Source organism: Chroicocephalus ridibundus, chromosome 9, assembly GCF_963924245.1.
Source record: "Chroicocephalus ridibundus chromosome 9, bChrRid1.1, whole genome shotgun sequence".
Taxonomy (NCBI): Eukaryota; Metazoa; Chordata; class Aves; order Charadriiformes; family Laridae; genus Chroicocephalus; species Chroicocephalus ridibundus.
In genome coordinates this window covers 6621064-6648781 of record NC_086292.1, presented here as the reverse complement: position 1 = coordinate 6648781, position 27718 = coordinate 6621064, and the positions used below count along the sequence as shown (strand labels likewise).

The window sequence follows — 27718 nt, the reverse complement described above, 5'->3', positions numbered from 1 at the left end:
TTTTGAGTATAATTTTCAAATTGCTAGGGGTATTCCTGTGATGTATCTGCTGTAACTGGTGTTTGCAAGGTCTGAAAGCAGATGAAGGCCATGGTAAGCGTGGTTTCCCCTGAGGAGCCCTGGCTTTCCACCGATCCTTCAGGAGGTGAGTGCTCTGCGGAGATTCAGCGGTGACTCTTGCCGAAAGGCAACGCCTTGTCCCTGCTGCTGATTCCCACCTCTTCTCTGGCTGAGCCGCATCATCAACTAGGGCCGGCTGAAAAGTAGCCCAGCAAAAATTACAAAATTATCCTCTTTCAGCTGGATAAATGTCGCAGCTTGGTTCATCACAGAACTGCACAGATGCCTGTGCTGTCATGGCACAGCCAGATACATGAAGGCGGAATAAGAAACCCGGGAGGGAGAGGGGGATGTGGCTGTTAGCACAGGCTGAAAGGCACAGCAAGCCCTGGGACAAACGCCTTTTACGAAGTTGGTGCTGAGCAGAGCTTGTTCTGAATTAGAATTTGTGCTAAAAATTGTTATCCTTCCTGGAAATGTAAAGTCCATATTCAGCAGTTTCCCACAGTGGGGGAGAAATATAGTTTAGAAAGAAGTATTTTTGTTTTGAAATCTTCTAAAGAAAACTGAGCCCAGCCCTCCACCTCTCAGGGCTGGGGGACGTGACTACTCAGCCAGAGCTGCAGGACCGAGGCCAGACCTCTTGCACCGTGGGAGGAAACCTGGGAGGAGAGTTAATTAACCATCTAGCACAGAGGAATGATCTTGGTACTGCAAAAAAAAAAAAAAAGCTACTAAGTAAAGGGAGCTGGTCAAGAGGAATTAGGGAATTAGGCTTGTCAGTGAAGCAGGGCAGGCATCTCTGCAGTGGAAAAGCATCCGAGAGATGCAAGGAGGAAAGCGCTTTCTGGAGGTCCTCGTTAAGAGGCAGTGGAGCTTGGCAAAGGTGCTCCAGGAGGTGGGACACGCCGCCAACGTCCTGCTGGGTGCCAGAGACGATAGGAAGCAATGACACTGAGTTAAGGGCTTGCCACAGATGAATGAAGAAACTCAAGTCATGTTCTTAAAGAATTGTACAAAAGTCAGTGAAAAGGAGAAAGGTGAAGTACAATAACGCAATTTGGTGGAGTTTCAGAATGGAGAAAAATGATTTCTCTTTAGCTCTATAGCGGAGCAGGAAGTGTGAAAAATGAAGTTTTTCATGCCTCTCAAGAAGGGAGGAAAAAGTTCGGAATCCTTTATTGTTTCCTCGGTTGCAGGTGTGAATATTCAAGGTCACTGAAGGCAGTGGGATATACTGATTCCATTACGATTACTAAAACACTAAATGCCTACTGGCATCATCAGGTCCCTTTGGAAAGCCTTGCTGGCTGCAGAATGTGTATGTACTTGCCTATAATGAGCTGTTTACCAGTGCGTGCGTCACCCAGGCAGACCAATATTTGAGGCTGCCACTAGGAGCATCTGTCCCGCGTGGGCACGGGCAGCAGCGAGGCGGCTGAATTGTGTGTTTAGGGAAGGCAGCCTGTGTGAGGGGAACACAAACAAAACATGGATCTGAAAAATGTGGAATTATTTCCTGCTACAGAACAAGGGAGCCCTCAGGTCCTGTGAAAGTCCTTTTCACATCACCGTCCCTTGCGATACCCAGGAGTGAGACCAGGGTGATGCCCCCGTTATTTAAATGCCTGCTGCTCTCTAGAGGATGAAAACATTTGGGGTGCAAGAACGTGTCATGGATCCTCTTTTCTTTGTCCATGTTCCTGGGTGCAGCATTTTCGCACTTTGAAACAATGGAAGTTCACAACAGAAATGTTCAATTAACTGTTAAACGCTCTCATCAATTCAGGGATCATTTCCAAATCTGATGGATGAGTTCAAAATATTCAATTCATTCTAACCATCAGGCGGAAAAACAGTTGAACTCCCGAGGAGAAAAGAGCAGATAAATGCCGAAATGAACTTGCATATCTTTCAGAGGTACGGTGCACCGGAGACATTGAGTTATGAACAGGAAAACTTCCCGAGTGTGTACAGTAAGCGGAATAATGATGGGCAATGTCTCAAGCTAAGTCTTTTCTTTCTCTGACTTCATTTTGATCCAAGTTTAAAAGGCATGGCATTTGTGTTTGTGTACACATGGAGAGAGTCTCATTCCATGCACAATTAAATTAGTTCCTATGACAGTAAATAAAAAAAAGGAAAATACTATTAAAAAAACCCAAGTTAAAAAGTCCGCAAATATTAAAGTCCAAGAGGAAAACCTGAAAGAGGATTTAATGGAGTGAGTAATTTTTAGAACTCTCAAAAATAACGACATTTTTAAGTTAGTTTATTTGGATAGTTAGGACGTATTTTGGATTTTTAATTGGTCTGGTTTCTCACAGATGCATCCAATGGATTCATGCTGTAGAAACTTTTGAGGGAATTTTTAATCAATGCAACTTGTGAGCCATTGAAAAGTGAGTAGAAACAAATGCAATTTGCTGCTTTAAAACAGTATGACTCTGTTTTGTATCCACAGTGCTCTTAAATTCACAGATTCTATATTTTATTAAAAATACATTATGTAACGTGAAAAAAACATTATAGAGTATATTTTACTGAATCCTGTTACAGTTTCCTGTAGTTCTGCATTATGTATTAATAGACTCAATTATACTTCCACAGATTTTTAGAGACTGGTTCCATTGGATTCCATTCAAAACTGCATTTTTTAATATGATGAACTATGAATTATTAAAAAAAGACAATAACAAAGCCAACAGTAGGTACACTGACAGCAATGGAACAGTTTTATTCCCTGCTAATATCCATATTGTTACTTTTCAGAATATTCAGAGTTTCTGTAGCTGAACTGTTTCGATTGTTGTGATGTGATGGATGGCATAAGTGATCTACTCAAGACAGAGTAGAGGTCAGTATATGTGCTTAAACAACCATTTTAATAGTAATAATTTTAATACAAAAATGTATCACAGTTGCTGAATGGATTCCCATGAAGACAGTGTCCATACCGTGCTTAGGGTTAAATAGGAAAGGTCAGGAATTTGGAAGAAAAGGAAGACCTATTCTTCCCATTTTGTGGGTGGAGAAGATATCAAGTGACGTATCCAGGTTTACCCGGGGGGGAAAGGACTATGAACGGAGCCCAGATGTGGTAAGTCTCAGGGTGCAGTTCCATAACGCAGCTGAGCTACTAAGACTGTAGCTCCCTCTGAAAAGGGAGATCTTATTTCCTCTCATCCGCTCCCTGCTGCCAATGCTGGTGCTTGTCTGACCATTCACTGAGCCAGTTTAGGGAGTCCAACAAGGGAAAAACCCAACTCACCCCCCTCCTGGGAGCGGGAGAAAGGAGACGGGAACACCACTGCGTTCTCCTCACTTTCTCTTGCCGTGGTCTTCTTGAGTTGCTGCAAAGATCTGGCAATGTCGCGTGAGCCTGTATCAACACCGTAGTCAGATTATATATCTGATCAAACCTCTGGCAGCAGAGGTTTGAGCACTGAAAAGGGATCCCGCCCTCCTTTCCGCCACCACTTCTCTCCTTGTTCTGGTCTGTTAGGGCCTGGCACGCTTCCAGCCCGGCTGCTTGGATTTCACCATTAGGTCAGTATAACGTATCAACAATGAAACACAGACCGGGTTTCTCCTTACCAGTAGGTACTGTAAAATAAGTAAGTTGTGGATACACGGAAGTAAATGAAGTTGGCAGAACATGTCATTTGTGTGGTATATACGTATCACTTCCTATCGCTTGTCAGCTCCATGAAATAACAAACTTCATTAGTTGACCCAAATGTAAATACTAAAAATAAACACATCAGCAACACTTTGCTTAGTCTTTACAGAATAAAAATCTTCTGTTATTTACAAAGCCGGATTTTTCCATTTCCCTTAATGCGCTAACCTTTCTTTCCTGGCCCGCTTATTAGTAACACTTACTTTTGGGAGATTGTAATGTTGCTGAAAGCACAAAAAATACAATTCCTCTAGCCATTAATCCTTGTCTTGATGCTACCTCCACAGTACAATGCCTCTCTCTCTTACCCCTGGCCTTTTTTTCATTCTCTTTTTTTTTCTTTTTTTTTATCCCCTCTGTTTACCCCAATGCAGCCACTCCACGAGGTAATTCCTTTTGTGGCGAGCTTGCCGCAAACTAACTCCTATTTACATTGGCCGCAATTTTCAATTAAAGACAAGAACTTAACTTTAGCGGAGGGTCCTATAGAAGCTGCAGAGTCCAGCATTTGGGACAGATTTGCTTTCCCAACTTGAGACTTTGAAGTTGGGAAGCATGAGAGAGTGCCTGGATGAGGTGGTGAAGTGTCTTTCAGAGAAGAGCTTGAAAGCAGAAAACATGTTAACCCAAGGGTTCTGAGGTTAGGGAAAAAGAAAAGGTAGGAAAACAAATCTCATGCAGAAACGATGTATAGGCCTGGTACCCAGAAGCGTGACTTAAGGCAAGCAAGTTGCTGAATTACCCTTTGTACAGTATAATAATGTCAGCCACGTAAAAACTGGACTTCTTTTAAAGAATACCTCTAAGGTGTCCAGTCTAAACCAATTAGGCTTTAAGCAGAAGACTGTGAAATGCCACTTAACATGCTGGTTTTAAGCTTGTAAAAACCAACTGCAGTGAGAAGGAACTGTAAGCTTTTTGTTTTGCTGAATGAGCAAGCCACACGAGAAATTATAATCGGGCAATGAGAAGAATTTGAGTGTATAAACCAATTCCCCTTCCAGTTTCTCATTTAACTCTATGTATATTGGTATAGTTTAGTAGACTGCAAATTAGTTTTTTATTTAAGTGGCACGTGTACCTGTGCCATTGATTTTGTCTGTACCTGTCACACTGCGTCATAAAAACATCACCCGAGATTTTGTGGCTACACGAAGCAGTATGTGTCGTACAGTGCACAGGAAACAATCCGAAGTATTTTTGACCCTTACGGATATGCACAGCCATAGAACAGCCGTATCTAAACCAGTATTTTTAAAATTTTTCTGTCAGCTAATCAAACTTAAAAAACCTTACACGTCGTCTGCTAATAAGAATTAAATCGTGTAATAACCAGTGGATGAAAATAGGAGTGGTACACAAATAAATGCTCTATCTAGTCAACAATTTTTATCACTATTTTGAAGTAAACAAGGAAAACGGGGTCTGAAAAGACTTAAATCTGAATTAGCTTAACTGCTTTTGACAAGTTTACACGAGAGACATTGAGACTGTGTGTACTACTTGCTACTTTAAGTTTCCTCCTGGCTTTCTGTTTGAAAGATTCCAGCCAAAGTTAAATCAACCCACCCTTTGCTGATTTCCAACATTAGACATGTCCCCAACTTCTTTTTTTTTTTTTTTTTTTTTTAACCCTGCTTTCAGGCTGACTTTCTCCCAATTGAAATTCAGTCCCTGAATGGTTGGTTTTTTTCCTTGCTTCTAAACGTTGATAAAAAAGGGTTTTCTTCACTCCCTCAATTTGATGTGACAGGGCCCTGACATGAATAATGGACGTGTTTCTTTCACAGGCAAATCAACTTAATTTAGCATGCTTTTATACTTTCAATAGCAAAGCCACAAGCCTGTAAATTCCATGAGATCCTTTAGGTTTGCAGAAATCTTTAGAATTAGCAGAAAACGTATAAAGTAAACAGCACTTATTTTGTCAAAATACTTGAATAACTTTTATGCAGGAGTTAGAGATGAATATATCACTTCCTAATCAGATTGTGATTTACATGCAGTCGAGGATGGGCTGCCCAGGCTCAGCCTGCTCTTTTGCTAAGGGAGAAAAGAGGGGTAGGAGGAATGAATTGTCACAAATATTAAATAGAACTAAAATCCCAAACTCTCTTCCGAAGCTGAAGAAGTGGAATTAGAAGAAGAGGTTTATGCAACAGAGGCTCTGTTAGGAGAACGCCATTCTGCGCCCATCTCCCTGTACAATTGCACGGGGAGGAGTTGCTGCTTTGCACAGGGTTCCTGCTGCCCAAGCAATGAGGAGAGAAAAAGAATTTTGTTTACTATCTACACAGGAGGGTGAGCAACCAAACCCAGTCCATACACAGGAGGGTGAGCAACCAAACCCAATCCAGTAGCTTTAGAAAACAACCTGCGTATGTGCAGCCATGTGCACTGCTAGGTATTGTTTTAGAGAGGTCAGACCTCGTGCCCTGTCTAGCTACGATGTCAGTGTTTTTAAGGGTAGCAGCTCCGTCTCTGTCTACAGGATGCTGGAAAAGGTGCATTAACGAGATGCTACGAGATTTGCTTTATGTTGAACAAGCAGCAAAACTCCTCTTTGAAGCTTCAGAGAGCAACTTTGAATTCCTCCTTGGTTGTGTGGTTTCAGGATGTCCAGGGACGGACTGGTACCTCCTTTTTGACCAACTGTAAATAAAATGTGAAGGCAACAACTTTAGAGTTGAACTCTGCTCTTTTCCCCCACAGAACTCCAAGGAGAGGAAATTAGGGTAACTTTCTCAGCTTGCCCTTTTCACCGTTAGGACTCATCTGCCAGGATTGCTGCTGGGAGAAGCAGCCTGGTAACGCTATCAAAGGAAAATAGAGGTTAATTCTCTTGTCATTACTTATTATCGTAACGTTAAGCAGCTGTAACAGCTCATTCATCAAAATATCCTGATGGTGTCGATAATGTATCAGTGGATAGTAAATAGGTTAGTTGGAGGGGTCAAAACTCCATTGATAGAAATCTTCTGTTTGCATAACAAACTGTTCAAAAAAACCCCCTCCTTTTCTTTGTAGTATTAAATAAATAAAATAGAAGCTAGTTTAAAAAAGAATCTTCTCAAATAAAATGCCACTTGACCCTAAGCCGTCAGCCTGGGTAGGAGAAAACCGGCCCATGCAGACGCTCTGCTGGGTTCAGCCTTGCTTTGCCAGATGAAATCAAGTTCCGTGGCTAACGGGATCGCGCATACCTCCAGGTTTGTCTGTAATAAGTAGTTAATCAGCCAATTAGGGGAACCAACAATTACAAATTGGGAAGAAGAGAAAAAGGAAAGAAGACGGGGGAATGAGTCAAGGTAGGCTGTAATCCCTTTGAAAAGGTTTCTAACATTAACTCCTAAAGAATTACGTTCTACCATACCTTGACTGATTTGTTTTCCCCCTTACTCCCCCTTCCCCTTTTCCTACTCGTTGGGTCAGTTAATTGGCTGATTAACTAGCAATTACCTCTGGGACCAGCTCTATATAGGGTCTTTTTTAATCTAGAATTTTATTGACAAAGGCACCAGAGCAAATTCATCTCTGGTGTAAGCTTGTTTGAGCGAACGGGCTGACACCCAGGACAAAGTTGATCCATTGTATCTCAGGCACTGTGTTTTTGAAGCATTTGATTAACTCGGGACTTTTAAAATTACATTCCTTTTCTGCAAAATCTGCTCATTTGGGTTAGAAGAGGGAACAAGAGCTTGCGAGGGACGTCAGTCAGACGGCCGGTAACGGTCTGTAGCAGCAATATCCTTCAGCCACCCGCTCTGTGTAACGATATGACAGCTAAACAGGGTGACACCTCCCTTCTCTCTCAGGCTGACACTATTGCAGTCTTGCTGGCACGGACCTTTTACTTAGCATTGTCCATGATGATTAATTGGCCTAAATTCTAGTTCTCATCCAAGCAGCAGCCGCGGAGGGTAGGGGATGTCTCTGATCTTTGGCCACTAAGCCTGGTATCTACAGTTGACTTCCCCAGCCAGGGTGAAGTGTGCCAGACAGTAACTGGTGACTCGGTATAGTGCAGCTCGGCTGTACCTGGTCCCCTCCCAGTCCCTCTTTGGGACGTGACTTTTCCATGACTTTACCTGGCACTTCTGCTGGCTTCCTGCAGCCCTATGAAGGGTATTTTGTGCTGTAGGAATCAGACCCAACGCATTTACTCATTTACTGCAGTGCACTAGTCACCGGAAAACTCAGATGGGACACTTCAAATAGAAATCCTTCGTTCTTCCGCATCCCTGTGCTGTCTGGAGGGTGGAGGGACTGGCTGCTCCTGCTGTTTCCTCAGGCTGCTCTGCTGGGAAGGAAATGCTGAAGGGGATGGACCTTACACAGGGTTACCAGGCAGTAGGGAAAGCACGATGCGGGAGGGGATGGAGATCCTGTTTTGGGAGAACTCAGACCAAAGAGCCAACTCTGAACACTGGAGCCAAAAGGCAAAGGATCAGATTATTGAGGGATCTGGCAAATTCCCTAGAACACTGGGACCTGGCAGGAACACATCCCTCCCTGCATGAAAGGGGCTCTGTATTTTACAGTGTCCAACAGTGCGTGAGTTAAGGATAGGGTAGCCTGGGACGAGAACAACTTGAAGACCAGTAATATAGTTTATCTGTGGGTGTGGGGAATGGAAGAAACACTGTTTTTTCCTATGATGTGCAAGGACATAAAATCCTGCTCCTGGGTGTTATTTTCTAGGCAGGCAGACGGAACAGTAGCAGTTCTAGGAGCAGATCTGTAGCTGCCCTCCTGTTTGCGGTGCTACAAATGCTGCAGGGAACGGTGCAGGTGGGTGTGGTGGTGTGCTCTCCCCTTTTTCCCCCGCCAGCTCCTGCTCAAGCCATGGCCATCAGCGGGAGTTGTGATGAGTTGCACTTGAACTGTGGGAGATGGCTGGCAACATAACCAAAACCCTGTCTGCAGTGGGAACCTAGGTATCTTCTTCCCATGAGAATATGACTATAGGTCCACTATCTTACTCCATAAATAGCGGACAGCCCAAGAGCCCTTTGAGCTCTCCTGCACGGCAGCGGGCTGCATGCCAGGATCTCCCCTTGAGTGGGGATGCTCACTTAAGGTTCTTCTCCTCAAGGCTGAGAGATTCCTTGCCGCAACAGATTCTCGGTAAGTGACTAATAGCATGCTAAACTTTGAAATCTTAGCTAAGTGATATAAGGATTGATTGCGCATATATAATCCTTTAGACATAAACCGTTGACCAAGTCTGGGACTAGGATTGGATCCAGCCGCACCCAGACTCCTCTCTGAGAAGGAGTTTAGAAAGCAAGGGGGTCCTTTCTGAACCTCGGGACTCAACGGGAGGGTCTGCCTGAGAGCTTGTCTGACCCTGGCCTCTATGCAGTAAATAATCAAGTGTACCTTGGCATCGAATCTTGTAAAACACTGTCGCATTCACTACTAACTTTGTTAAATCACTGTTTTATGTTAATAAACATTTCACTACTCTCTTACAAGTGAAGTTATTCACTCCGCCCCAGGACACCTGGCGTAGTCGGCAGGATGTCAGGAGTTATCACTGATTATTTATGGAGGCATGGAGTGAACCCAAACCCCAAATTCTCAGAGGAATGGGCTCCTGATAATTGGTACAATTGGGAAGTCGTTGAAGAGTACTTGAAAGCGATTAGGGGCCGTATAAAGGATGGAAAAGATAAGGGAGTAATCTGTAAAATGTGCAGCTGCCCAGAGTCAGTGTGCAGTGGTGGCACCTTCTGTAGCCAGCTCTGCCAGCTGGAAATGTCACCATTTCTACCTGGAGGTCACCTCTGTATGGGAGTTCACTCTCAGTCCTGTGGTGAGGGCATAATCTGAGCATTTTCTCACTTCAGACAAAATTTTCCAGGCTAGCCCAAGCTATCTTGTTAAAAATGCTTAAATTAAGCCATCCGGGCTTTGTCTGGAGCCGTCTGAGGGAACTTCGAGAAGCCACCCACAAATCCAGCAAACAGCTGGACAGCGGGGACTTCTGGACTGTGGCAACACCTGCCTGCAGAGGGGACATCTGCCTGTCTTCAAGGGCTAAAAAAAGGACAGGGGGTGGGAGCTCCTTCCGTGCAGCGTAAGTATGGGTAAAATTTCCAGAGGATATTATCAGTGACTATGATTTTGCCTTTCTAGCCAACTCAGCATGGCCCTTTCCTAGAGACCTTGAGTTCAAAGGACTGTCCCCTCTCACAGACTGAAGCGTGTCGGTGGCGGAAACGCCACTGGAGAGAGCTGCACCCAAGAGCTGGTGAGTAGGCACTGCTGGATAAAGGGTAGCTGTTGTGCTTCTGTACACAACTGTTCTGAGTAGGCATTTAGGCTACAAGTTTTACAAGTCCCTAAATAATGCTGGCATTTTTTAAAAAGGCTAGTCCTTTCTCTTTCAAACTTCTGCACTGTAGTATACTTGAAACGAGAGGAGTTTTAGGCTGGAAAAGCAAAGAAAAAGAGGAGAAGATCCCTTTTTTTCATAATGAAAACATGCTATCTGGTTCAGGGAGCAGCTGAAAGAAATCAGTGGGAGAACAGTCTTATCATAATTGGTCTCTTTGCAAAGGAGACTTGCTTTGCTGAAAAAAACCTCTATTATACTCCTAGTGATAAGAAACTTGTAATACAATTACCAGGATCTGAGGGATGCGGGCACTGGAGGGAGATCGTAGCTTTGGGTATCATTGAACTAAGTTCAATCCCACAAGATATTTTTGAGCCTGAGGAAACACCTGATACCTGGTTTACAAATTTATTAGAGTTTAATACATTTGCAGTATCATAACGCAAATGTATCGCAAACGCAGTATCACAAAATGCTCCTCAGATCTGGACAAAGCCAGCACAGACTCGTCACTTCGGTGGTCACAATTCGGGATCCCTGGAACGCAGCTCATCCTAAACCCAGCCATTTCGCAGTGTTGTGAAGGGGCTTAGGGCAGAATTTACCCGAAACCTATGCGAGTTACTAAAAAACGTCCCTGTCTTTGCAGCTCTGAATAGCTCTTAACGCTAAAGGATTTGGAACCCCAGATTAAAGGTAGATATTCCTCAGATGGCAAGATTTACTACATATGGCATATGGGCCGCATTGAGACAGGAGACCAGACGAAATAATCGTTTTAAATCGATGTCTGTTTGCCTTATAAATTGTGATCCCAATTTACACACAGAAGCGATAATGCTATTACTGAGCACGAATGGAGAAAAGAAGTGCCTGCAGTAAGAGGGTCAGGATTGAAGTAGTGTCTGTGATCCGTTTCATCAGTGACCGTATTCCTAGGAAAAAGTCCTCCAGCAATAACTTTGGTGAGCCATGTCCCTGCCCAAGGACTAAGCTTTGGCAGGAGCAGGTTGTTCTTCATTCCATCTTCCTCCACCTGTGCTCTTTCCACAAACCGTTAGCAGAAGTTTTCAGCCATGGCAGGGAGCGTGAAAGGAATGAAGGGCAGGTGCAGGAACATATCCCAGCACCTGATAAAATGGAGAGGTTTTCCTATAGGTTAGAGAAGTGCTTTTCATCCTGAGCCTCTTGAGGTCTATAAGGAAAGAGGTGGGTGCTATGCTGGACTATGCACTTAAACATTGCAATTCTGTCCTTGTAAAGGGAAGGAGGGAAACAGGGGATTGTGTAAATTGCTTAGCAGACCACCTGAAGAAGGGACTGTTAGTCCTCTGGAGCAAAGGAGGACACCAGTTAGGGACTTTCCATGTCTAGGAAAATGCACAACATGGTAGAAGTGATAAATAAAAAGTTATTTATTACAGCTTTTGAAGCTCTTCTCGTCATAAACTGGACAACTGTAGTCACAGTCCTGGTGAAAAGGTGTGATTAGTGTGTTTTTGAGGTTTGCTTTAGAAATAAGGGCGTGGTTGCAGTATGGAAAACTAAAAGGAGAATTTTTGTTTATCCTATTATAATTTCCTACTCATTTAATGTCTCCTAATGTTGTGCTGCCTTCAATAGTCTCTTGTATGATGGGAGAGAGGGAGGGGAGCCTTTAACAGGTGCCAGTCGTCTGTACCTGCGTGGTGTCAGCAGCTGGGTGCTTGGGTGAACGCCGCTTGTTTTCAAAGGTGTGGAACGGCGGGTTCTCTTTCAGTTCGGGGCTGGGATTCAGACGGCTTTTCTTCACTGCTAAATATGGATTAGGGGTGTAAAGAGTGAGAGCTTAAACAGTCAGCCCATGATAACAGAAGTAAAAATGTTACAAAACAGGACAATAGGAAAAGAAGCGACAGCTTTTTAGTTAATCCATCAGTTCACCCTTTGGGCTGCGCACTGTGCCTCTGCCCTGCGCCCCTTCTCGCCAGGATGCTCTCCCCTCCCACGGGTGCCAAAGGCGACCACAATAATACAAACAAGTTCAGAGCAATGATAAACTGTTACCTTAAAAAAAAAAACAAACCCAAAAAAACCCCAAAAATCTAGTTCTCCTGTTTTCCTTCTCCTGCCCCCATGCATCATTGTACAGGCTCTGAAGAGACAAGCCCACTATTACAATGTTGTCAGGGCCCTGCTAGTTTTCTAGTTCAAATCCTTGTTCATGCTGTTTGCTAAGTACTTGTTCACTGTGACAGCTTTCAGCAAAACAGAACACACTGAATGCTTCTTTCCAAACGGCTCTGTCCTGCTGGGCTTCAAGTGAAACAAGCCCTTCAGACTCCATCATGTGAACTTTTCATAAGGAACAATCTCCTTTAGACAATTCCTTTCAGAGATACTATCCGTGAAACTGGGACTTGGGGATGAGGTGACATCACAGCCTTCTTCCTCTGGCCAGGGTCATGGCCACCAAAGTTGTATTTGTCAGGAGGCCTCCACATGGCATGGTGCATGATTTCCTTAATTACCTAATGTTTCCCTATTAAAAAAGAAATCTACAACAACTTTAAAGTGTGTTTTAGTATGTTTTCTGTTGAAAGAAAAGCAAATGCTTTTGTGCAGACAGTCAAATCCTGGGTTGTAAAAGTCAGAACTGATTATTGAAAACATAACTCATGTGCAGTTAAATCTTAAAGGCAGCTGTGCAAGAGCTGGTGGACCAGATCTGAGACAGACCTTTGCCGTTTCCCGTGCTGGTGTCTGCACCTTGTGCTGTTCCCCTCTGGCTGGCTGGCCGGTTAGCCAACCATGGAGTTGGCAAGTAAATGGGGCAAAAAGGGCTAGGTGAGAGTCTGTGAGCATGCAAAATGTTGTGCACACTTCAGCATCAAGAACTTAGCCCCCTGCTAAGTTTTGCTCCCACCCCATTGCTGAGGATAGACTTTAGAAAGGTACCACCATCTTTCCAAGCGGTGCAGGTCGAATCGACGACCCACGAAAGCTGTCCCGACCCAAGTGACCACCGCCCCAACCATCTGCCGTGCGTGGGCAGGGGAGAAATAGTAATGTGGTAAAAGCACAACAGAAACAGTCAGGTGGAGAAAACTGATGGGAAAGAAAGGTTGCAGGTGTATGATTTGGTGCAGAAAATGGTCCTTCTGGTGGTGGTGTGTCCCATTCATATGGGAATGGAGCATTTATGTATTTTTGTGCATTTTACTATTCTTGGTTTGGTAAGTTAATACACGAAAATGATTTCTCATGAGTGACGTGGTATTTTGTGCCGATATTTCTTTTTTACTTTTATATTGTATTAAAGAACTGTTCTTCTGCACTGTTTTACAAAAAAGAAGATAACCCCAAAATGCGTTAAGAAATAAATGACCTTAAATAACTTAAAACAAAATGCCCATTGGAAAACAAACATAAAAAAAAATGTCCTTCAACCCCAAGTGGTGTTTGGTCCTTCACGAAAACATGCTAATAGCGTGTTAGCTGCCTATTGCTGAAAATGGTGACCGAAAACATTTTATTTACCTCCCATAGTGAAAGGTACCCCAACTATGAGCTCCAGAATGCGTCTTTTCCTTAACACAGTTGCGTATGATGTTGTTTTCTAATAAAGGATATTATAAAGGTTACGTGTTCGAAGAGAAAGGAGTCTGATGTGCACGGGAATTATTCATAAGAAGGGATTCTGAAATCCCAACCTAAACTTTGCATTTTCACCAGGCTCCTGTGCCACAACCAGAATCATATGAAGTAGGTGACAGCTCTGGAGGGTAGCTGTGTGGACCCACCCCTGACTAGACATTTGTGGTTTGACGATGCAGAAGAGCCAAACTAAGAGCTGTCTGTTGCCAGAAGGATCACAGCCTGGCTGCTCCCCCTGCCCTGCCACTGCCACTCATCCGAGACTGGCAAAACTCCTCGCCAGGCAAAAAACATTAAAATGGAATGATGCTCAGAAACACTATGAAACAAGAAGAATTGGAGGACTACATTCATGACACTGAGGAAAGGTGACCCAGCAAAGGCGACCAAAGGAGACAGCAACCCGAGACAGACCAGGATTTGCAGAGGCCCTCAGGTATCTCTGGAAGTTGTGGATCTCAGATGGTATTTCTTCCCTCTCTGCTTCTGTGAAGGTTAGTTTCCGAGCAAGGGTTTTTTTTGTCTGGCTGACAGAGTCATTCTGTGGGCCAGACGAAGTTAAAGAACAAGTGATTTATATGAAAATTTGGTGTAAAATATGTGTGCTCTTTGGGATATTTTCTTTACCATCTTTGGATGAAATTCTTTGAATAAACAAAAATTTTGCTTGCTTAAATGCAGAAGTAGCGTTTTGGTTTTTCTATTTGACTAGGTATAAATTTTCATGCACTTTCCATCAGATGAGGGAATAGCAGTCATCTGTGTGAATCTGGCCAATAATTCAGGACTTTGGGACACTTGCTGTGAAGAGGCCAGGATAAATAGCCCGAGGCAATGACAGGAGATGAACCTCACAAGACTCAGCAATGGCATCTCTTTGGGAAAGCCCAGAGTGTAGGCTTTTGGCTTTTGTGGATAGGGCGGCAGGCAAACCCTTACTATCCTATGGTATTTCCACACTGCTCCTTGTCTTTCCTTTCTTAAGGAAGCTGCGCTGCTCCAGCTACGCTCTGTGCTGGCATCATCCCTTCCCTGCCAATTCCGGTAGCGAGATGGAAGCACTCCTGTTCAGGTCATGGAGATTACTGACCGGCATGTCCTCCCCACTGACAACATATCCAAGAGTTCTGCCTGCTGGAAATTCCAATAAAAGCATCACTGGAAGCTTAGAAAAATTAATAGATGACAAAAAGGCGGGCATCACTTGTGCACCACTTCCACTTTCTCTTCACCATCAAGGGGGTTCTGCTGGCTTGAACCACTTCAAGTCCTCAAAGTTGAAGGAGTAATTGGGATAGCGACAAATTCTTTTTGAGATCATGGAGTTTAGTTCTACACCTCATGGCAGTAGCTAAACTAAGCAGAGCAGCATCCTGGATCACCAGCAGTGGTCCAGGGCTCTTCTGCTTGTGCAGAAATAACTAAGAACGTGCAGCACCAAAGCAGTAGGTCTTTCTTTTTATTCCATGTGCTTCTCATGAGAAATATTTGCTCATAACTGCTGGAAGTTAAACACTGGGCTGCTTCTGCACATTGCCTGCAGGGTTCTAGGTCAAGTTAGTAAAAGATTGGAGCAGGCCTGGTGTAACTCCACACGTTATTCATACTCCTGTGGGAATTTGTGCACACATGGAATTATCCTATTGATGTTGCGGAAGCTGTTCTTCCTAGCTGCATCCTACCTTAATGAGAAATCACTTCTATGTGCAATTTTACCAGTATTTCCATGCCCAAATAAAGAAGGAAGCATTGAGGCCAACTTTAAAAAATATTGAACAGATAATAGCTCTGTTACATTTCAGTTGGAGATGTAATTGCTCAGTACTTGTGATTCCCTCATTGGTATGGAAAAGGGAGAACATCTTTAATGCTCAAGCATTTACGTCTGTTTCTTTCCACAACTTGGGACCACAATGCTGCCTAATTCCCGTTGAGGGCACTGGGAGTTTCCCCTATACTGTAATTTGAGACATTAAAGTCATTTTAGCAACAGTCAGTAACTAATCATTAATCCGGCTAAAAAAAACCCCAAACAAATCAAAACAAAAAAAACAAAAAAACCCAAAAACGGCAGAAGGAAAAGACCTCTGAAGAGTCCCAGAATATTTACAAATCGATTCACTATAATGTCTGCTTTAAATGTAATAATCTGAAATCATACTTGACATTAATAATATTGCTTTAATGTGGTTTGCCTCAAAGTGCTCATCATATCCCATGCTGTCTAGTCCACATTCGCCTGGAACAGCCAGCGATAAACTACCAATTTCAGGGTCCACCAGGTGTGGAAGTTGGTCATAGGACTTAGGCTGTGTAACCTGTGGCTGTATTTTACAGGACCTCATAAATAACAACCAGCTTCTGCCTGCTCTTTGTCTTTTAAATTCATGTAAGCCCTTATGTATACACACAGAGGAAGGGAGTGGAAGAAGAGGAATGTACTCCAGATGGGAGAACTTGAACACAGAATTACCTACAATTGTGTATTACATTTGTTTATGCCGTGTAGAGGAACATAACTTCTGTGCTTAATTATTTTTCCTTAAAAATGCGTATCACAGATCTCAAGTGCAGGCTGTAAGAAATGCAAACAAGTGTTGTATTCATTCAGCTGCGGGTTTCTCCCGTTCGCTCCTCTGCATTCTCTCGTAACTCTCAAAAATGAGAAATGCACGTTTCCAAGTGGGGGGATGAGGGGGCACCGGGATTGAGCTTTTTCTATGCAACCCTTGCTTTTTCACGATTCATTAAACCCTTTCTCCCTCCTGTGTAGTTGGACCCCTCTCATTTACATGCATAAGGGATGCATGATTCTGAGAGAGGTACTCTGGTCCAGAAAAAAAAAAATAAAATAAAAAGAGGAGATGGCCCTAGGGCCAGGGTGCAGGAGACACGGGAAAACTTGGCGAGAGTGACCCACGTAGTGGCATTGCCTCTCTGGAGCGAGCGAGCTGGTGCCGCTGCGCCGTGCGGGGAAGTGAAGCGCTGCTGAGAGGGCTTTGGGCTGCCTCGGCTGACCCCCCCGGCCCGGGCTTACTTCAAAACCCATCTTTGCAGTGACCTCAGCTCCCCAGAGAAGTGCTGCTCTGTGTCTGAGGCCGTAAACAGCTCTACTGCCTCTGCAAATTGGCACCCGATTAATTAATTAATTAATTATCGCGGTGCAGCCTCCAAGGCTTAAATCCCAGCCACTGAAGATGAACTGGCAGCTTTAGAGCGGTGGAAGGGAAGAGACTCTGCTTCTCCCTTCCCCTGCAGTATGGAAAAGACCTCTTCACATCCAATGGGTTTTTCCTTGCAAGACAACGTCAGATGTTTGATAGCCTTGTTCCTCCTGTCCGTGGTGGGGAAAAGCCTGCAGCTAGAAGGTGAAATATTTTAGTTGGCTTTTTACTCAGATAAATTTTTACCTAGGAGACTGCATCCCATGCTTAGTAGAAACAGCTCCCCTCTTCCTTTGCACGAGCTCTCTTTAGCTCACCTTTAACGCAGCTCTTAAAAGTTGTTGTGCCAATGCTGAGCTATGTTAAAAAAAGCTCTATCTAACATCATGTCGCCCACTAGTACCTCATCAGTAAGACGAAAATATAATCAAGCTCGTTATGACATAGATACTTATTATCTATTTATTTTGTAAGCTGTGGTTTTGACTATATAATGCACAGGCCAGGCTGTGTGGGTCAGATAAAAAATGCGGCATTGGTACCTGCCCTGCAGGAGAAGAACCACGGCCTCTCCAGGGATACCTGCTCTGTCCTGCCCAGGCAGCTCCGCCTGCGGCCGCGCTTTCCCTCGATTTTATTTTTCCTGGTACAAAGAACACTAGTGGCAATTGCTGAGTGGTACTGTGGGCAAAGTATAAATATCTTCACATTTCGGGTGAATTTACTGCAAGAGAATCTGCAGTGTGTGGAGCCTTAGTAGTTCACTTCTGGACGCAGCAGTTGGCTTTACACGTCTGAAGAAATGGTGCTTTACGGTGGCAATAATTTGGTAATTTTCAAACCTTTAACAGAAAAAAAAAAAAAAAAGAATGTGATATTACCATATGGTGTTAGCACATATGTTTGTGTCTATTGCTAGAAGTTGAAACGCACTTCAGATTTTTTTTTTTTTTTAAATTATTTTTCTAATTATTTTTGATAAACTAGCTGAGTCCATTTGAGGGGAGAAACTAAACACTATCAGGGCCAATATTTGTTTGCACGTTGTCGATGGGAAAAGTTTTTAAGGAATGAAGTAAAACCCCTGTGCATAAATATATTAATGAGCGTTTCTTCTAAGCTCTTACTTTATATGCTCAAGCCCATCTTTTAGCTTAACTTCTATTTAAAAAGTTGAAAGAAAGTAGGAAATCCCCGCAGAGAACAGCCAGCCACACTTCTGAATTTCAATGCGTCCTTCTAGATGAGCGCCTGTGATTTTAAATGGTAACGTTGTTGCTTTAATCAGGAGACAATCCTTATATATTAGTTGTACTGGCCTATGATTGTAAGAGCTAAATGATACACAAAACTGGATACACATCTTTGCCGGCCGATTAATGGGGAGGACTGAAAGCAAAAGTAAACACTAACCTTACAAAATAAAAGAAGTTAAAAGATAAGTGTTAAGGACCTTTTTCTTTTTGGAGAATAAAACAAGATTTAGTAGCTTTCCACTTAATTTAAATGAAAAGAATCGCTACCTTACATATTGCACTGATAATGCGGGGGAGAGCGAAAACAAAACCCTCTTTGTCGCAGTGACACCTCCTATAGTTGTTGTGAAGAAACTTTTCCCCTTGGTATCTGCTAACCAATTCTAATTAATGCTGCACATTCCTCCACTGAAATCATTTAATGCATAACAAGGGGGGTTAAAAAAAAAAAAAAAAGAGAGAGAGAGAGAGAAGAAATTCTCAATGCTGATGATTGCCCTGTTCGAATTATGGGAGTGAAAGCCCGGGCCCCCTAACCTACTGTCTATAAAGCAGAGCTTTGAAAGAGAGCTGCGACCTACAAAAGCTGTCAATCTCCCCTGCCCCGAAAGCCTGGGTTCACATGGATTCAAGTGACAGCCCTCCTCCCCCGCACACAATACATCAATCTGTCTCTCCCCCGAGCACCCACAGCCCATTGTGCGAGCCGCAGGTGCCTAATATAGCACCCATGGCCGCCCCCTCGGCCCCCCCTGAGAACCGGCCGGCACAAAGGGGCCCGGGCAGATGGGCAGGGCGCTGCCGGGAGGTGGCCGCCAACCATCCAGCCCGGTTTTAACTTTTTTTGTTGTTTTTTTTTGGGGGGCGGCTCTATTTCAGACCTCCTCGCCCTTGGTCACCCACCAGTGGCAAGGGCTGGGGTGGGGTGTTTGGTGCTCCGTTTCCAGCAGCTTGAAAAAATGGGTGTTGCAAGTGGATGGCAGCGCTGAAGGATGGGGCTTTCGAAGGTATCGGTAAATACAGAGGATGCTGCTGCTCCTGCCCGGTGCGGTGATCTGTAAAGGGGCTCAGACCCCCTTCCCACCATCTTAATGGGCAAACAAGCCCTGGGGACGTCTCTGTTCTGAATTACCTGTGTCTGTTCGGCACAAGGGCTGTGGAGGCACCCAGCTGTGCAGATCCTGGAGGTCTGTCCTGCTGGTGGCCCTAAGAGGAACTGACTGCCCATTTCATACTGGGCTTTGGCCAGTGAAGATCTAGCCTGTAATAGTGTCCCAGGTTTTCTGTAGACCATGAGTAAATGCTTTGTCACTTGATCTCTCAGGTACCTCTACGTAAAATGGAGTGAAGGTTTTTCTCGTCTATCCACTCCTTTCCTTGTTGATAGAAACTGTGAATTAGGGGAGGTGGGAATGTGTCTGTGCGATTGCACAATGCCCAGCACAGGAGTACATTTCTGCCATAAAACATATTAGCGGCAATGGTAATGTTGATGATGAAGACGACATCCTGCTAGTGCACACTGATAAACTGGTTCACCTGCTGCTGCTTTCCATGCCTGAACTGTGAATGTTCCCCCTGCTTTAGCTCTGTGTTACTGAGTCAGGTTCGGAGAATCCAGAGGACAGCCATGGAGCTTAATGTGTCCGGAAAGTGCACAAGGAAACGGGATGTGGAGAGGAGGGAGCTCATCCGTGCACATGCTGTTACAAATGGTGCATAGCTGGCTATTAATGTTGGTTTTTTCCCAACACTTACAGCACAGATCTTCTGTTCTGATGGTTCAGTGGAAGCACATGGTCTGCTCCTGAGTAAACCAAGGAGTCTTGTAAGCCCAGAAGTTACTCAATAACCTTGCCTTTGCTGGTTAAAATTTGCATGAAATAAGCGTCTTTCTTTCGCCTTTACGTATACCAAAACCAAACAAGCAAGCGAACAAAAACTAACAGCATAACTTGGCTTCTTCAAGTTCCTTTCCGGATCATTTTGTTCTGAAGTGTCCCAGCAAGTCTCCCTTCCTCATCGCCAGTGACACGGCTCCCTCACCTGCAGGCTTTGCGGGGCGGTGGGGACATCCCGGAGCTCGGTAGCATGGCTGCTGCGGCAGCCTGACTCCTGCAGCACTGAGCTGAGCGCAGGCTAATTGCTGAAGTATTTCCTTTGCTTTTGGTGAGGTTTTGCTTCAGTGATTGCAAATTAAAGTGACACCGCGATTCAAGTCAGCACAATGACATGATGCTCTTGCTGCTTTGATCTCGGTCCTTAGATAGATAACTCCTTAAAAATAAAAAAGGAACTGCTGACTAATTTGGTACTAAGCATCAGTCAGAGATCAAAAATGTCAAAGTGCAGAGCCTGCTTGTAGGTGTGATGATAACATCTGTCGGTGAAGACAGGTAAAAATTGTCTGATTCTCCTGCAGCAGCTGAGTGTGTTCCACTTTGCTGGCTGAAGAGCTACATTTCGACTTTCATTTCAGATGGATGTTTTAAAAACACCAGCCAGAACTGGGGCCGAGAGAAACAGCAGTGCAGCACAGCCCGAGCCAGGTGAGCCTATTTATTGGCAAAACTGTTTGTTCTGAGGAAAAGATCACAGGTGCTGGATGCCAGCTCTGTTGTAGCGACGCAAGAAGCTGAGCATGTGAACGGAAACAGTTCTGTGGCTGCTCACTTTCTCTCAGTGCGGGCTGACAGAGCACCTTCAGGCAGATTTTGAGCCTCCGGCCAAAATACATGACAAGAGCAAAGTCAAAGTGGCATTGGCTTGTCTCGGCAGTTTCTTGCAGTATGAGATGAAATGATCGTGTTGTCTGATTCTTGCAGTTTCTTCACTCGCCTTCAAGACTGGATAAGAGGATTCTTCAGTAGATCAGAACATGGAAAAGCTCAGCTCTTTCAAGCCAAACTCTATCTACAACAGGTTCCTACTGCTGCCAATAGTAAAAATTGTCTACCTTCAACTGTAGGACCAAGCCATTAAATTGGAGCCTTACAACAATTCTCATCTTCGCTTCTGAGAATGTTGCTGTCAAGTAGCAGCTTTTGTTTCCTTTTCAGGGCTGAGTCAGCTCCAGAGTACCTTGAAGATTCAGTGTTTAATATAGTTCATTGAAGACAGGGATGCCCAACCTTTGCTGGGACAGGGCAATAGCGCAAAACAAAAATTGTCTGGGTAGCATCATACTTTGCTTTCCTTCTTGACCTCAGTCTTAGCTTGTAAATTCTTGTTGCCACAAATGACATGTAAATGTTTCCCTGAAGCCAGCACTTCACCAAAGATTTGAGAGAGAGACACCCTTTTGCCTTGAGCAGGGGTTCAACCAGGCTAAAAAAACCTGACGTGCCTGACCGCTCTGTCGTGGTTATCTGCACAAAGTCCTGGCTAAACAGTGCTCTGAATCAAGCTTTGTTTTCCTGAACTTAAACACCTTAGGAGAAGTTTAAAAATATGCTCGGTACAGGAAAAGGTAGTCTAAATATGACACCTCTCTTTGAAGGTAGCTGCAATCACTGAGCAATAAATAAATAAATTAAAAAAAAAAAAAGACTAGCTCTTCAAAAGACCTATCTGCTTCTTTCTTATATGAGCAACCTCTGGCACACACGCAAGTTAAAAATAAAGGCAACAGCCTGGACACCAAGATGAGCTTAACTCATCTGAAGTACAATTTGCAGTAAGCAAACTGGAACTGAACCATGGAAGTGATTCATTAGCCGTATATTCAGCTCCAGCACAGCATTGCAGACAGTTACGCTGGGCCTTAATTGCTTCTGTTAACATCATATTCTAGAGCTCATTAGAGATAAACAATGTGTATTAATATAATTCAGACAAGAACTAAAGATGAAGGTGGAAATCCATTTGCTGTGATGGCCATTAGTCAATTCAGAGCTGTTGAATGATGCTTGAGAATCTAATATGAATTGGGAGAGTCCATATTTCATCAGGCAGATCCTCTCATCTTCCCATGAAAAGGTCTTTGTCTAAAAAAAGTTACTTAATGAGAAGTGCGTGCTTGAAAAGGACACATACTAAGTACTCCCCTATTGGTCTCCTCAACAGTTTAAATGATAAAGAGTGGATAAGGCCAATTTTGCGTTCGATAGGAGCTTGTCCACTTTAGGAGGATTGTGCTGGTTGTCACAGAGGTATATTTGGCCCAGTGTTGCAAACTTTGGTGTTTCCAAATGTAGGGAGTTCTCAGCTTCAGTTCCATTTTCTGGCTCTGGGCAGGTCACTTGCTTTTTTGTAAGCGACTATACGCTGGGATTTCTCCAGATGTCTCTGACTGAGAGCACAATTTGTTACTCCTTTTTCTTAATTCATAGTAGGGAGATCCCACAAACAGCCTGGCACCGGAGGGATGAACATGAAACACGCCGAGTGGCACAGTGAGTCTTCTTCACACCCAGAAGCTGATGTAGAGTAAGTTCACCCGCTCCCTCCCCACACACCATTTCTTCTCCCCCGTCTTCCTGAGTGCCAGCACATGTCCAAGTCTCTTTATAACTTTGCTTTGAATGTCCTTTTCCTTAGGATGTAGAAGACCCGCATTGCTGGCAGCCTGTGCGATCTGAGGAACAAACACGGTGTGGGCACCACAAATACACGAGCAGCAGCTTCAGTCCTGGGGCTCCTGTTGCCGGCTCTGGAGAGGTAACACATCTGTCCAGCTGGTGTTAGTTCTCCCAAGTAACGGCGGGGAATGGGGTCCTGTGTATTTGAAGGGGAGCCCAATTCTGGCGTAGAAGTTTGTAGGAGGATCTGGAACATCTTGAGAGAGTTCAAAGGAAATTGAAAAAGTGAAACTGAAGTCTTTAAGGTTAAATTTGGGAAATTGCCTGTTTTTAGTTTATTTTAAAAAAATAGTACAGAGGTGGTTTGAGTATTGAGTTACTTTTATAAAACACGAGATCTGCAAAGGAGGCCTTTCTATGTGTGTTTATAAAAGACCTAGCAGGATTTAAGCAGAAATTTGCTACCTTCAGTGAAGACGCCGTCTCTGACCAATAAGAGGATTGTACATTGCAAGTTCTTGCTTGGGTGAGCTCATAGAGTGTCACTGTAGGGAATACATCTCCAAGATATACTTTATTCAACTTCTGGGAAAAATTTTGTAATCCGTATATGCAAGAGGTGAGAGGAGATGACCCTAATGCTGCCTGTCGTAGCCCTCAGAACCCAAACTTCTATGAAAGTTGGAAAAGCGATAGAAAATCAGCTGGATGATGAGGATGAAATTGCACGTGATTTCTCTGGACAAGTTTTGTGTATGAATTGTATGTCCACCAAGAAGCGAGTCCTGATTTCTCCGACATTTTTTTGGTTTGTGGTTCCTGCAGGAATAACTGAACAGCGAGGGGCTCCTGCCTGCAGGGGGAAAGGGGGGAAAAAGGGGGGGAAGGAGGAAGGGACTTCTGCCCAGCGCCTGGTTTCCAGCGTGCAGCCGGGGAGCAGCTCTCTCCTATTTGTAGACAGGGAGCGCCACCTGCCGCGGGTACCACACCGCGCGGGATGCTCCTGGGGCAGGCAGGAGCCCCCTGTAGTATTTTCTTTTTACCTCACCTCGGGATTTTTTCAGCCGCTCAACCCGAAGCTACAGCTCAGGTAATGCCCTCCTCAGCTTTCGCTGTTGCCCAGGCTGCTGCAGGAGGAGAAGCACTGGCGGGATTGCTACGATTTGTCTAGGAAAAGGAACTCATGGCACGTGAGTCCTCTCCTGTTTTGACTTTTCAAATGTAAAGAAAACTTTATATTTTATTTTACATTTTTTTTAAATTGCATTTTATTTTTTGAGAAGCAGCACTCTTTCAGATGTCTAATGTGTAATACTGACATCATTCAAAACCGCGTGATCTAAAATGAGCACCAAAGACACAGTTCTGATATTTTTGTAACCTAAGCCTTTAGCGGATCACTTCAGCAGGTAGAGAATCGCCACTGTTAATCCGAAGAAAGACTTAATTTACAACAACTGAGGGTATTCATTTTCTGTTTCAAGCAGGGAATGGCAAAAAAATTTACCTGTTAAAAATGATCTGTTTGTGAGTCAGGACCCTCTCTGCAGCATGTGGTCTTGCAGACCAATTTGATCAATGACTGTCAGAGCCCTGAGGGCACTAATAGGCCTTGATGGTCCTGAGCAGCCTCACCTGGGGCCTCCCCTCCACACTCTCACCATGGGATCAGGAGAGAGTTTTAATCTGAGCCCTGGGCTTTCAGTATCTGCTGGAGCTGCCCTGTGGAAAAGCTGTTTCTTCTGCAGGAAAGCTCAGCCACAACCATACCTTGGGCTTCATCTGTGGACTCACGCTCCTAGATTGATACTGGATCTATCTCATCACTGTGGCCGTGCCTGGCCATCCCAGGGCTGTGTCTGATGCTGGATATTTTTACTGGACCTGATTCTGAGCTGTGGATTGACTTCCTAAACTTGACCTTGGACCTGCCTTGTCACCATGGACTTGCCTGGTGATCCAAGATCTTGACTGAACCTGACCGCTCCCCTGGCCTGCCCTGCTCTCTCGCTGGGGGTGGTGTGGGTCCTGGCTGGTGAGGTCCTGCCCTGCTGGCTGGGTTATCCCCTCGAGTCCTGGCTCCCCGTCCCTTGGAGTGCAGCTGGCCTTTGCTGCAGCCTGAAAATGATCTAACAACTGAGCTAAAAGATGCTGGTGCTACATGCTACCAAGTCTCAACAGAGAACGGGTTGACATGATGCAGTTTTAATATAAATGCTGATTCCTCTTCATTCTGTCGTAGAACTCACCTCGGACAATTGTGAAGAAGAAACTGTATTTCTGAGGTACAGAATAGCTCAAAAAACTCCTCTCCCACTCTAACATTTTCTGACTTTCCAAGTACAATTTTTAGGTCTCCACAGAAAGACGTTGATGCATCTGCTCCCCAGACTGTTTCCCACTTCAGTGAGGTGAGTTTTAGTCTTTCTCCAGAACAAAAAGCTCCAGATGAGGTCTGTCCCTTCAAATGAAGTCCTGTGTCTTTGGAATAACAGGAGAAAGAGCCAAAGCACGGTAAAGCACTATTTTTTGGGTTTCATGATGGTTTTTGGTGCAGGAAGTCAGTGGAGTTGTGCTGACTTACACCCCTTTGGATTTCTCCCACCTGGACAATACAGATTGGTTTTTCATGTCATGACACCTGGAAGTAGGGCTCTGATGTGGAACTTGTCTCTTGTAAAGACATCACCTGAAGCTGGTTTAGTGCTTCTGGAATCTCTTATCTGTGAGGTAAGGAGTCTTACAGAGGAGGTAAGCTGATTGAGGGGAATGTGAGCATAGCTCTTGGGTGTTTAAAGCAGTTCTTGTGTAGTGGGATTACTGCAAGACCCTTATGACTGCTCTGGTTCAAAACCAGCTTGTTTGAGGTCCCATTGCCAAAAGGAAGAGCATGTAGAGATGCTGGCGCAGAACTGCCTGCAGCGTCTGACCTGGAACAGGTTGGTCCATGGGCTAATTCATGTTGGAAGGGACCTCTGGAGGTCACCTACCTGACTGCCTGCACAAAGCAGGTCTAGTTCTGGCAGGTGGCTCAGGGCCTTGTGCCATTGAATTTACAGCTGCCTCATGTTTTGAAATGTTGGAGTTCTTTCTTTGGGCCTTTGTGGTCACTGGCGTGTGTGGAGACTAACAGGGGGTCTTGTGTAACATTTGGGCTATGTGATGGCATGATGTGAGACCTCCTACATGGAGAAATGAAGCTGTGGCCTTCCTGTGGAGAAGCCACAGGCACCACAGCCCCCTCCACCTGCTTTCTCTTGACCAGGCTGGATTCCTGGTGGGGTCTGGGTTAGCCATGTGAGAGGTGATACCCTTTTCACCAGCAGATCCCGAGGCAGGTGCCTTTCCTGTTTGCAGCAGATATTTTAAAAGCACTTTGCAATGATCTTTGGTTCTTCTGCCATCATGTGGCTGACAGAAGGATGCAGGGCTAGTTATTCACTATAAGAGCTTGAGTCCCTTAGTAGTGAAAGCTTAATGAATAAAAAGTCTTCTAATAAGTATTGGCTGTGAGGTTTCTCCCTTGCCTCAATCCTCTATCGGGAAAAGGGGATTTACAAGACTCGGGCATCTCTCTGCTCCCCGTCAGAACAGAGGAGTGCTGGGAAGGGCTCCTCAGCTTGGGATGGAGGAGTTTGGGATCCTTCTCCCAGCAGAGTCCGAGGTGCAGGGCACTGAGAGCCTCCAGCCTCTGAGCTGTGCAGGGTGTTGCTGTGGAGGGGCTGGTGGGGAAGAGCATGTGCTGTTTTCAGCCATCCTGAAGATGCAGCAGAGCTTCAGCTGTGTCCTGCATGGCTACTGCAGAGGGGAGCTGAGTCCTGCCCCACTGGGACTGCTACTGAGCGGGGTGTTAGAAAGCCAAGTCAAATGAATGCCTGCTAGCACGGCTCATGGGAGATGCAGAGCAGAGAAAGGCAGAAGCTGTTCCCAATGTCGAGGTTCTTGCCAGCAATATCAAGGTGGCCATGGCTGCAGTGTGAAGAGGAGCATGCGTGAAAGCACACCCCTTAGGGGTGTCATGGGGTGTCATTGCTGGCATCCCAGTCTGTGCCATATACAAGTGGTTAAACTACCTGGGCACTGGTGTTGGTGCTTGTGTGTGTGTAAATGGATGAAATTTGTATAAGAATGCACATGAGTGGGTTAAATCACTTTATTTGGAGATACTGTAAATAAAGAACACTCCTACAAATGCTATGAGTCCCCCCTACTCCTATGAAGGAACAAAAAGCAGATGGAGCCTTCACTTTCCAATATTTAATCATATTAAACAGTGCTACTCATACTAATTTATGACAGTGATTTATTGCCTTGCAAACAGAACATATTAGTGTAAGCACTTTGAGTTATACTTTCATTGCTTTTGTAAGAAGGAGAGAGCAAGGTGGTACAAGAACATCATTTGTGAAGGGGGTGGGAGGGAGGGAAGGAAAGAGCAGGAGGACACTTCCTTCCCCAGCTGTGATATACTGAAAGGAGAGGAGAGATGCAGCTGGGAGATGAATGTGACTGTCAGCTGCTGCCTCTCAGCACTGCACACCAGTGTGATCTTCCCAACAAGGACCTGGGTGAAAAGCAGGGGATGAGGAACCATGTGGGCTGTCCTTTTGTATGCTGAGAGCTGGGATTCTTCTGCTGTGTCTTAAATTAACCAAGTGTTGCATTGTCTTAGCTGTGGCTTTCTCCAAGTCTTTTTCCCTAGAGCAGAAAAGATGCAGCGTGTTGCTAACGTGGAATTCATGCTCAGCGGTTCCTCGGGGAACATCTCCACTGTGAGGGGAGCACAGGCTGCTGGAGGCAGAGCATGAGCGTGTGTCCAAATGTGCTGTGAGAATTATGTGCTTTAGGCCTGCTTCCTTCCTTCTGCAGCCTTTTACTGATGGGTAGTGAATGCAAACTCCAGCGACTGCTGCTTCTGAAGGGTTATATGGAAAACAAGGCACTTACTCTCTGGTGCTCCAGCTGCCAGTATCCCCAGATGGCCCCAAACAGCAGGTCAGAACATGGGCAGACATGAGTTATAGGTTCTTCAGCAAGTATCTGTGAGTCCAAAAATG

At 44.7% G+C, this 27718-nt stretch overlaps 1 long non-coding RNA gene across 3 annotated transcripts in view; it reads left to right on the top strand.

Annotated features, from left to right (window-relative positions):
* LOC134521002 (uncharacterized) overlaps window positions 1-23502 on the top strand; it is a 39023-nt gene extending 15521 nt beyond the window's left edge. For 2 of the 3 annotated variants that reach the window (XR_010072602.1, XR_010072604.1), the window contains 9 exons: window positions 28-2462; window positions 2833-2917; window positions 8444-8533; window positions 9884-9998; window positions 13800-14215; window positions 20621-20690; window positions 20967-21063; window positions 22473-22569; window positions 22681-23502. This is a non-coding gene — a long non-coding RNA (uncharacterized LOC134521002). The remainder of the gene's footprint in view (window positions 1-27; window positions 2463-2832; window positions 2918-8443; window positions 8534-9883; window positions 9999-13799; window positions 14216-20620; window positions 20691-20966; window positions 21064-22472; window positions 22570-22680) is intronic. The other variant, XR_010072603.1, reaches the window with a different exon arrangement.
* Window positions 23503-27718: the final 4216 nt, after the last annotated feature.